The sequence below is a fragment of the Trachypithecus francoisi genome, unplaced genomic scaffold (assembly GCF_009764315.1).
Source record: "Trachypithecus francoisi isolate TF-2019V2 unplaced genomic scaffold, Tfra_2.0 Contig01068, whole genome shotgun sequence".
Classification (NCBI taxonomy): domain Eukaryota; kingdom Metazoa; phylum Chordata; class Mammalia; order Primates; family Cercopithecidae; genus Trachypithecus; species Trachypithecus francoisi.
The window spans coordinates 24,770-36,050 of NW_022681111.1; positions in this window are offsets into that span (position 1 = coordinate 24,770).

Here is an 11,281-nt window from a genome sequence, read left to right on the forward strand (position 1 = left end):
CAGGCCTTTAAAGAACTTCTACTGAAGTCCACCCCCTCCTTTTACAGATGAAGCACAATTAGCAAGGTTAATGGCCCCAAATCACATAGCAATAAGGATGAAACTCTGACATACAATAAATACACAAGTAAACAAAAACCTCCCAGGCCCCTGACTCCCTGTATCAAAGCAACTGTAGTCAAGGGTCATCGTGACCAAATGAAAGGAAGGCAGAGGAGTAAGTACTATATTTTGGAGTGATTCCCAGCAAACATTCTTTTACAATTTTTTAATTGGTTCTTAAGAATGATTATCCTCTGTTACCTGAAGTACTGACTTCTGGCAAAGTTTCACTGCCCGATATTGCTGGACAGAAAAATAACTCCTTTATATATATTTCTGCCTATTGTTGCAAAATGGACTCAGTACTCTAGGTAGGTACTAGCTACACACACACAATTTTTGTATCATCCCATTGAGCAGATAGCGTGCTTTGTAAAGGCAGGCAGACTTGTTCATTTCTGTACAGTGCCTGGGGCAGTAGTTTTTCTGGATGAATGAATAAATAAACAAATGAATGAACCTCAGGATTCAGTAGTCAAGCTGTCCTGTTTAACTTTCAACGCAGCACGCCCATGTCTTGAGGCCAGTTGTTAAAATCCATATTTACGGTTTGTTTTAATTACTTCCTGTCATACCAAATGCATCTACCATATGGATTTTAACAACTGGCCTCAAGACATGGGCGTGCTGCGTTGAAAGTTAAACAGGACAGCTTGACTACTGAATCCTGAGGTTCATTCATTTGTTTATTTATTCATTCATCCAGAAAAACTACTGCCCCAGGCACTGTACAGAAATGAACAAGTCTGCCTGCCTTTACAAAGCACGCTATCTGCTCAATGGGATGATACAAAAATTGTGTGTGTGTGTGTGTGTGTGTGTGTGTGTAGCTAGTACCTACCTAGAGTACTGAGTCCATTTTGCAACAATAGGCAGAAATATATATAAAGGAGTTATTTTTCTGTCCAGCAATATCGGGCAGTGAAACATTGAGGGAATGGTTGTCAACGCTTATTTTGATAACCAACAATGTGGAAACTGCATTTTTCCCTGTAAATAGGGGCATGCTGAAAGGTGGAAATGCAAAAAGAAAAAAAAAGGAAATAAGAAAAAAAGAAAAACTTCAACACACTAGGTAAATCCTAGGAGGGAAGAAAGAAATCACACAAAGCATTGATCTTTTACTTTTTTTGATACAAGATTTACACACATGTAGTTTTGTATTTCCTTTGCTAACTCACCTTTTTCTCCACAAATAACTGTTAAAATCATTCTCCCACTTACTTCTCTTATTTAGTACCTCCTTAAAATTCCAGCTATTATTTCTTTTAAGGAGCAAAATTTGCGGATATTATCCTACTCATCTGCATCTTCTCCGAGACTACAAATTATCAGGTCTAGTTACCCGCAGGTGTACTTGAATCCCTGATTTAAGCTGTTTACACCCCACGTTGTTTTATTTATCCTTCAACATCAGGTCTCTGTTTAATTAAAAATTTACTTTGGTCCTCCAGGCGCTCGCCCGCACTATCCCCATAGCAGCACAGAAGTGGTTTTGCTCTTACTAATTCCCCTTTTGCCTCTGTCTGCTCTAACCCAAGAATGCTCTGCCCGCCCAGATCCCCAGCTTGAGTGCTGGAGTAAAAAACCTACAGGCGAGGTTTATAATGGGAGGCGTATAATGCCTCCCGTTTACAAGCTCTTCTGCAAGCTAGTGCTGATCTTTCCCGGATGCTAAACCATACATAGTCTTCGTGGTTTTCGTATTTCACATTCTAGCCACAATTTCAACATCCCATCCCCGTGACAGTAGGGAAGGATAAATCAGCATGTGGGACAGCTCCCCTGTACAGATTAGTATGGGCGGACGGGCTCTGCCAAAGCCCTGGCTCCTGCCAGATGTCGGCGCGTGTGGGGTTAACACTTTCTGGCTGCGCCGCCTTCTCCTGAGTCCGGCCGCTTCCCCAGACAGCTGTTTTAAAAACCTCGTGCCTCCCAGGTTCAAGAGCGAAACTCCGTCTAAAAAAAAAAAAAAAACCCGATAGCTTTTACTTCTTTTCAAATTTTCCTCCTTTTCCCCCCTCCCTCCTTTCCTTGCTTTGCCGGATCTCAGAGTACTTGAAAGCAAATGAAAACGGTATCAACCACCGGCAATGGGAATACATACTTTTCTTAAATAAGTGAGTCTGCCTTAAAACCATTTTGCTCCTTCCTCTTCACGGGTATTACTAGAAAAGGACGGGGGTGAAATAACTTATTTTAAGGTGGAGAAATTGAAAGAGACCAAATGAAATCTACAGGCAGGCAGCCCGGGCGGCGCCTTGAGCCTAGTTAGAAGTTGACCCTACAGGCAGACAGCCCGGGCGGCGCCTTGAGCCTAGTTAAAAGTTGACCCCGGACCTAACTGATAATGTTATCTATAGATTTCAGATGTTGTATAGACAAGCAATGTGAAAGTCCCTGTCTTGTTCTTTTTCTGTTCTAATTACTAGTGCTTGCCATATATCTCTCAACTTCCTGAGCCCAGTATAAACATATCCCACCATATGTCTCCCCTCCATATATCCCTCAACTTCCTGGGCTCATCCCACCATATGTCTCCCTACCATATATCTTTCAATTCAAAGACTACCATATATCTCAACTTTAGAAGGACACCACCTGGAAAATCCCCGATAAGAACACAGCCGTTTGTGAGAGCGCGGGAACCAATAAAAAACTGCTAAATGTATAAACTAAAATGTTAACCAATTGTAATGCTGTAACCTAGAGAATTCCCTCGTTCCTCTGCAACTTTACAAGTCCTGTTTACATTAGGCTATAAAAGGCAAGCGCACACATTGTTCAGGGCCCTCCTGTATGTTGTGGAAGGGAGGGACCAAGTTCGAACTTGCATTAAAGATCCTTGCCGCTTGGCTTTGACTCTGGACTCTGGTGGTCTTTTTCGGGGAACAAACGGTCTGGGCATAACAAAATATTTAGTGCTAACTTTTTGGTGATTTGCTATTTTTTAGTAGCTTTATTGAGGTATAATTTATACATCAATGAATGCATCTATTTTACCAGTACAATTAGGCAGTTTTTGAATATATTTATGGAATTGTGCCACAATAGGAATAATCTAATTTTGGAACATTTCTATCCCCTCCCCCCACGAAACCCCCGCAGTGTCCATTTACAGTTATTTCTCTCTCCCACCCCAGGTAACCACTAATTTACCTTCTCTCTATAGATATGTCTTTTCTGGGCATTTTATACAAATGGAATCATACAATAGTCTTTTGTGTCTGGCTTCTTTCACTTTGCCTAATGTCTTTGAAGTTCAGTGCTGATGGCTTTTATTGTATGGCAAAGCCCCTTGGAATGGCCAAACTGTCCCAGAAGACTACATAATCTAACTGCACTAAGTGTGCTCTCACAGAACACACTGCATAGACATGTGCCCTAAAATAGGGTGAGAACTTCGATTAGGGTCAAATTCTGAGAAGTGTGTCTGGGGATGGGGGGGTGGCAGGTCTGTCAAGGGCCGTATGCAAATACAAAGCATCTCAAGTAGTAGTTGCATTGGTTTTGTTTTAGAGACAGAAATCCAAAACATTCAATTTACCTGTTATTAAAATGGCACATCAAAGCCACGTAGCTTTCAGAATACAAGGGCTTTTAAGCTATCTCCTTTTCATATTATCTAATAAGATTCTATATGTTAAAACTAAACACAGTTGACCCTTGAACAACGTGTGGGTTAGGGACACCTACTCCCATGCAGTTGAAAATTTGAGTTTAATCTTTGACTCTCTCAAAACTTAACTACTGTTGACCTGAAGCCTGAAACCAGAAACAGTTGATGAACACATACATATGATGTATGTTATATGTATTATATACCATATTCTTACAATAAAGTAATACAGGAAATGAAATGTTATTAAGAAAATCATAAGGAAGAGAAAAGATATTTATTGTTCATCAAGTGTAGGTGGATCATTATAAAGGCAGGCCTTCGTTGTCATCTTCACCTTGAGTAGGCTGAGGAGGAGGAAGAAGAGGAGAGGTTGGCCTTGCTGTCTCGGGGTGGCAGAGGCAGAAGAAAATCTGCCTAGAAGTGGACATGTTGTTCAAGGGTCATCTATATACATTTCAGTGTTTTACATACTAAAATGATATGCTCCTGTGGAAAGTGTTTTATATTAACTACTATATAATTAATATATAGTTATATAATTAGCTATATAGTTATATAATTATAAACAATTTTTAAATTAACTAATATTATATATCATTAAGGGAGAGCAAAAGAGAAACTAAAAGAATGGGAGGTCAAAGGCAAGCAAAAGGAAGAGAGGTTTGTGAGGTGAGAGGGGAGAAGCATGAAAGAGAGTAATCTGCCTGTGGCTGCTCCAGTTCTGTTCTCAGCAGGTAGTTATGGCTTTACAGCTTTTGGCTGCTCTTTCAAACTTCCATGACAGAATGTTCAAAACAGTGCCCTGATGGGGAACTCTTCTTCTAACTGAGGGTGATACCTATAGTGGTGGTTCTCAGCCCTGGTTGCACATTACAATCACCTGAGGAGCTCTGAAACCAAACCCATGCCCTGGCTCATTCCTAAATCAAGCGCATTACAGTGGGACCTGGGCACAAGCACTTTTGAAAAGCCTCTCCAGGGGATTCTAACGTGCAGGCCTGGGCTGGGAACCAGTGGGCTAGATAGAGCAGTGCTTATCAAACTTTTACACACATAAGGATCACCTGGAGATCTTGTTAAACTGTAGATTCTGGGCCGGGTGTGATGGCTCACTCCTGTAATCCCAGCACTTTGGGAGACCAAGGCAGGTGGATCACGAGGTCAGGAGATCGAGACCATCCTGGCTAACATGGTGAAAACTCATCTCTACTAAAATACAGTAAATTAGCCGGGCATGGTGGCAGGCACCTGTAGTCTCAGCTACTCAGGAGACTGAGGAAGGAGAATGTTGTGAACCTGGGAGGTGGAGCTTGCAGTGAGCCAAGATAGCACCTCTGCACTCCAGGCTGGGCAACAGAGCGAGACTCCAGATCAAAACACACACACACACACACACACACACACCCCTGTAGATTCTGAGTCAAAAGGTCTGAGGTGGGGGCCTGAGAGTCTGCTTTTATAATAAGCTCCCAGAAATGCTGATGTTGCTGGCTCCTGGAACATGTTTCAAAAGCTGAGGAGCTAGAGGAAATCCAAGTTTTGTTTGTTTCTTTGTTTGTGGCATGGCATGGAGTATTCCATCATTTACTTTGGTTAGTTCTTAAAGTGGGGCCCCCAAACCAGCAGCATTAGTATCACCTGAGAACTTGTTAAAAATGCACATCCTCAGGCCCTACCCCAGATTCATTAAATCAGAAGCTCTGGGGGCAGGGCCCAGCAGTTTGTGTTTTAACAAGCCCTGCAGGAGATGCTGAGGGACATTTAAGTTTGAAAGCCACTGATCTACCATTTTTCCTAAGCATGCTCTGCCTCTATATACATGTATTCCTTCTAGCTGTCATCCCTTCTTCTTACTGCCTACTCCTCCATGCAAAGCTCTCATCAAACTGAGATTTCCATTCTGCAAAACTCACCTTTTCTCTGATGCCTTCTATCCAGTAGTATGCTGGTGTTTCATAATTGGCCTTCCTAGAGGCTGATGCATAGCATTTGTTGATTTCTGTGGTGTAAATACTCCACTCCCAGGATTTGGGCACATGTTAAAATTTAATTCTGATGGTGTCCATTGGAGACTTTAAGAATGAGAAGCACTGCTTTTTTTCAGTTTCAATGTATGCATGGAGGCTGGGCATGGTGGCTCATTCCTGTAATCCTAGAACTTTGGGAGGCCAAGGCAGGCAGATTGCCTAAGCTCAGGAGTTCAAGACCAGCCTGACCAACATGGTGAAACCCCACCTCTACTAAAAATACAAAAATTAGCTGGGTGTGGTGGTACATGCCTGTAATCCCAGCTACTCAGGAGGCTGAGGTAGAAGAATCACTTGAATCCAGGAGGCGAAGGTTGCAGTGAGGCGAGATCACGAGATCGTGTCACTGCACTCCAGCCTGGGCAAAGGAGGGAGACTCTGTCTCAAAAAAAAAAAAAAGTATGCATGGAAGTAGAAGGCTCCAGATGCTGGCCTCACATGGGGGACCTCACATAGGGGAGGGCGCTGGGACCCCAGGGAGGTGCTCCTAGCTCTTCCACTGACCTGGGATCACTGTTGCCCCATCCCATGGCCATCTGTAAAGGAGGACCCTTCAATGGATTGTTGGCTCTCATGATCTGTTCTATCTCTTGTTATTAAACTTGAGTTTAGGACTTCAAATTCCCTGTAAACTGAGAAGAAAACATGAATTCAGAAATGCTCTTTCCATTAAAAAAAGTGTTTATATTTTATGACAAAGGGTTAAATACCCACTATGCCCTAAACAGTAAAGGCTTGTCTTGGCTTCTTGTCCTTCTTCCTGATGAATTGTTTGACAGCTCCCTGATCCTGCAGCTCTTTTCTTTAGAAAATAACATTGGGTTCTGGTCATGGAGAAGCTTGGGCTTTGTTGATTTAAGGCCATAATGAATATAACAGCAAATTTAAATACTTTCATATCTATAAAAGCATGAGTCTTGAAATAACAAGAACACTCAGTGTTGGGTCTTTATATTACAGTTTTCTGTAATCATCAGTGGTTCAGTTGCTATTTATTTCTAATTATCTTCTGTAACTTTAAACCTTGTATTCCATTATAGTTTTCTGTATTGCTAGATTGTGTTCAGGCTGAACTATAATTTTAGGGTTCAGATATCAATGGATTAACTTTATAGTATAGACAATTAGGAAATACACTTTTTCTCTAATCTTGCATTTCAATGACCATGGCATTGACTCTGTAGAGGTAGACTTTATCAATACATTCAGTTGTCTTATTTAAAAATACATATAAATATCTGTGTCAATACAAGAGACCATTTTCAAGAGACTCTCCAAGAAGACTTAAATTTTTTTGGTAAGTGGCAGGTGAGAGTTCAGGGGTACCTATTCCTTTTGCAATTCAAAAACATAAATTAGGATAATTGTTTTAGAAAATACTTAGAGAAAGAGATGTGCTGGTAAGTTTGAGCTCTAATTAAGCAGCTTCTACAGCTCATGCTTTAATTCAATTCCAGGTATTCTCCCCTTTTGCTAGTCAACACTGACACAGATCTGCTACTTTAAGATCATTTGTATTATCCCTTCAATTGGGTTCACAACTTGGGTTTTAACATTAGGTGAAGGAAGACAATAAAGGATAGTTTTGAATTTACACAAGTAATTTCAGAAAGGACCTCGGCAATGTTTTTCATTCATTTTCTACTCAGGTCTCCTTAGTGTGGCAAACTGAAGGTAAAACAACTGAATTTAATGTCTTTACCCACAAAAAATAATTTTAGGGCCCTTATAGTTCACTCACCAGTATGTCATTCTCCCAGCCTTAAATTCTGGAGGGCTTCTCTTTCTTCCCCCTCCCTCACATTCTGTATCCAGACAATTGTTAAATCCTGCCCACTGGTGCTTGTAATTCATCTAGAATGTATCCTCTCTTTTTTCTCTTGTTCTCAACTTGAGAGGGCATTGTCATTACCTGGGGAGCTTCATAAAAATGTACAAACAGGGCCTTCCCCCTCAAAATTTGAAAAGATGTTTGAGGTGGGTCCTAAGAAACCTTCATTCCTAACAAGGCAACCAGCTAATTTTGAGGGGCCTTCCACAACGAGGCCTGAGAGGATGGAAAATAGGAGCCAGTTTAAGAGGGAGGAAGCTTGTTCCAGACAGCAGGGGCAGTAGGCAAGTGGGCTGGGAGGCTGGGGAGTGGGGAGCAGACAGCAGGAGATCAATCTGGGTCTCCCAGGCCTTAGGAAAACAGCTCTAAAACCCACCAAACCCATGAGAGAGTGTGGTGAGATCAGCAGGCATGTGGAATCAAACAAGTTGAATCTGAGGTACTGTGCATCTCAGTTGAAAATTGATTTGCTTTAATGCGACCCCAGAGCAAATGCCAGAGAAAAGGCAAGTAGGCAAGGCAAAAAAAACTTTATTTACAAGCCAATGTGAGGGAGGGGCGAGGTTCACCGGCCTCCGGTGGTGGAGGCTGATGAAGTCGCTCCCGCATTCTCCTGCGAGGTTTCTAGGTCTGCACAGGAGCAGGGGCCAAGGAAGTCGGCTCCAGCATTCTTGGACGAGGTTCCCGGGTCCGCATAGGAGAGGCTGAGGAAGGTTGCTCCGGTGTTCCCGGAGGAGGTTCCTGGGTTCCGCGCACAGGGGGGACCAAGGAAGCCCACTCTGGCATTCTCGGAAGAGGTTCCCAGGTCCCGCGGAAGTGGAGGGGCCGAGGAAGTTCGCACCGGGTGCCCGCTGGGAGCGGCTTTTATGTCCTGGGTCCGGGAGTGGGAGGGCAGTGGGCGGGACATAGTCGGGTTGGGGGCGGGGCGGTAGGCGTGGTTAGGCCGGTTCCAGTTCTTCCCCATGGGAGGTCGGGTTGCCAGTGCCCAGTCGACCCGTGTATTTCCCGGGCACAGGAAAGTTGACGGTGAAGAACCCGGAACTGCGCCGTCTTGCCTCCCTTTGTCCAAACAAAAATATCCCTTGGAAGCAGAAATGAGGGTCAACAGCTGAGGAGAGAGATCTGTGCTCTATTTAATAGTGAACATTCTTGGAAAGAGTCTGTTAATTGGGATGAGAAGGGAGTCAAGATGGAAGTCCACTTAGAGAGTGACTGTGCAAGACGAAACCACAGAAGAGACAGGAGGAAGAGAGGAAAGTGCTGTAAAAGTCAAGAGCAAAGGGAATTTTAATAAAAACTGTTTGGACAAACGGAGGCAAGATGGCACAGTTCCGGATTCTTCACCGTCAACTTTCCCACGCCCCGGAAGGACACGGGTGGACTGCGCAGGCACAACCCGACTTCCCACGGAGAGAAACCGGACCCCGCCGAGCCACCTACCACCCCGCCCCCAACCCACCTATGTCCCTCCCACTGCCCGCCCACTCCTGGGCCCAGGACATAAAAGCTGCTCCCAGCGGGCGCCGTGTGTGAACTTCCTGTGCCCCTCCTCATCCGCGGGACCTGGGAAACTCTTCCGAGAATGCCAGAGTGGGCTTCCTCGGTCCACCCTGGTGCGTGGACTGAGGAACCTTGTCCAGGAACGCCTGAGTGAAATTCCTCAGCCTCTCCTCCTATGCGGGACCCGGGAACCTCATCCGAGAACGCTGGAGTGGACTTCCTTGGCCCCTGCTCCTGTGCGGACCTGGGAACCTCGCCTGAGAATGCCAGAGAGACTTCCTCAGCCTCTATGACCAGAGACCGGTGAACCTCGCCCCTCCCCCACATTGGCTTGTAAATAAAGTTTTTTTGCCTTGCCTACTTGCCTCTTCTCTGGCATTTGCTCTGGGGGTCGCATTGAGGCAAATCAGCTGGTGCCGAAACCTGGGAGGAGACCACACCTCAGGGCCCCCCAAGATCCAAGGAGCCTCCTCCTTTCACGCCTCAGACGGACCAGGACCTGGACATCGCTTTCCCCACCTCCAAGTCTCCTAGGGGTGAGTACCTTTTGCCTCTCTCTCATACTCCTTGGCCAAAAGTCCTGCGCAGCCCCAAGGCTGTTTTTTCCAGTCACCAGGTGACCCAGGGAAGTTCTCAAAGGAAGAGAGTCTGCCCAAAGGAACTCCATTCCGTTCCGTGGGAGACCCGTCCATGACAGAGACGTCCGCCTGGAGGTAATCTCCATTCCGGCTCCAGGAGCCTCTCACCGGTCTCTGGTGGCTCCAAAGGACCCCTTGTAGCCAGGTAGAGTTCGGTTTCCATTTCCACCTATTGGCGAGAGGAAGGCAATGGGAAACACCCAATCCAAAATACCTAGAGACTCCCCTTAGGTTGTCTTCTAAAAAACCTCAAAACTTTGGAATTAGAACAAAATCTCGGGAAAAAGCGACTGGTGTTCCTCTCCACTGTGGCATGGCCACAATATAATTTAGACAATCAGTCTCAATGGCCGCCTGCAGGCACTCTAGACCGTAACATTTTAACCAACCTCAGTAGTTTTTGTCAAACCTTAGGCAAGTGGTCCGAAATTACTTATATACAAGGATTTTGAGCCTTGTGTTCTCGTCCAGACCTGTGTGGCCGGTGTTCCCTGGCTCAAGTCATGTTGGCTACGGACGGGCCTAACAGGGTCCGAAAAAGAGGAGTCATCTTTCCTGTCTGAGTTGCCCGAAGACCTTACTTCCCCTCCCTCCCTTACACTCCCGCCGTATACTCCACCTCCCCCTCTCACTCTGGCGGTTGTTCTGCCTCCCTCCTCAGCCTCTCCCACCATTGTGGAGGCTGCACTTCCCTCCAACCCCTCAGCACTTCCGCCTGGTCATCCTAGTTCACCTATCTCTGCCCATACCCGCTCTAAAGATTGCCTAACTGCCCCCACTCCTACTCCCACCCTATCCAACCCCCCTGTGGTCTTAAAACCCTTGCGTGAGGTGCCGGAGCAGAGGGCGTAGTTAGAGTTCATGTTCCCTTTTCATTAGCAGATCTTTCAAAGATTAAAGGACGCCTAGGAGATTTTTCTGCAAATCCAATTTATACCAAAGAATTTAGATACCTTTGCCAGGCCTATGATTTAACCTGGTATGATCTCCAGGTTATTCTTACTGCTACTCTAAAACCTGAGGAGCAGGAGCGCAACCTAGTGGCCGCCAGGCAGCATGCCAACCAATTACACTTAACAACCCTGCGTTCCCACTAGGGGAACAAGCAGTCCCCTCTATTGACCCAGACTGGAACTATCAAGTAGCCAGCCAGGCCGCCAAAGATGAGATATGATGACTCAATGTCTTCTGGCTGGTATGCAGCGGCCTCAAATAAGGTAGTAATTTCAATAACTAAAAGAAATTATTCAAGGTCCAGATGAGAACCCGGCCACATTTTTAAACAGGCTAACTGAGGCTTTAATTCAAACACTCGGTTTAAACCCAGCTTCCCCAGCCGGGGCCACTATTCTAGCATCATATTTTATTTCACAATCAGCCTCGATATTCGGAAAAAAAAAAAAAAAACCCAAAAGGCAGAGGATGGACCTTCAAACTCCTATTCAAGACCTAGTCAAGTCAGCCTTCAGGTCTATAATGCAAGGGAGGAAAAGGCTGAGACGCAACGACAGTCCCGCCTAAAGCAGAAGGTACAGCTCCAGACTCAAGCCTTAGTTGCTGC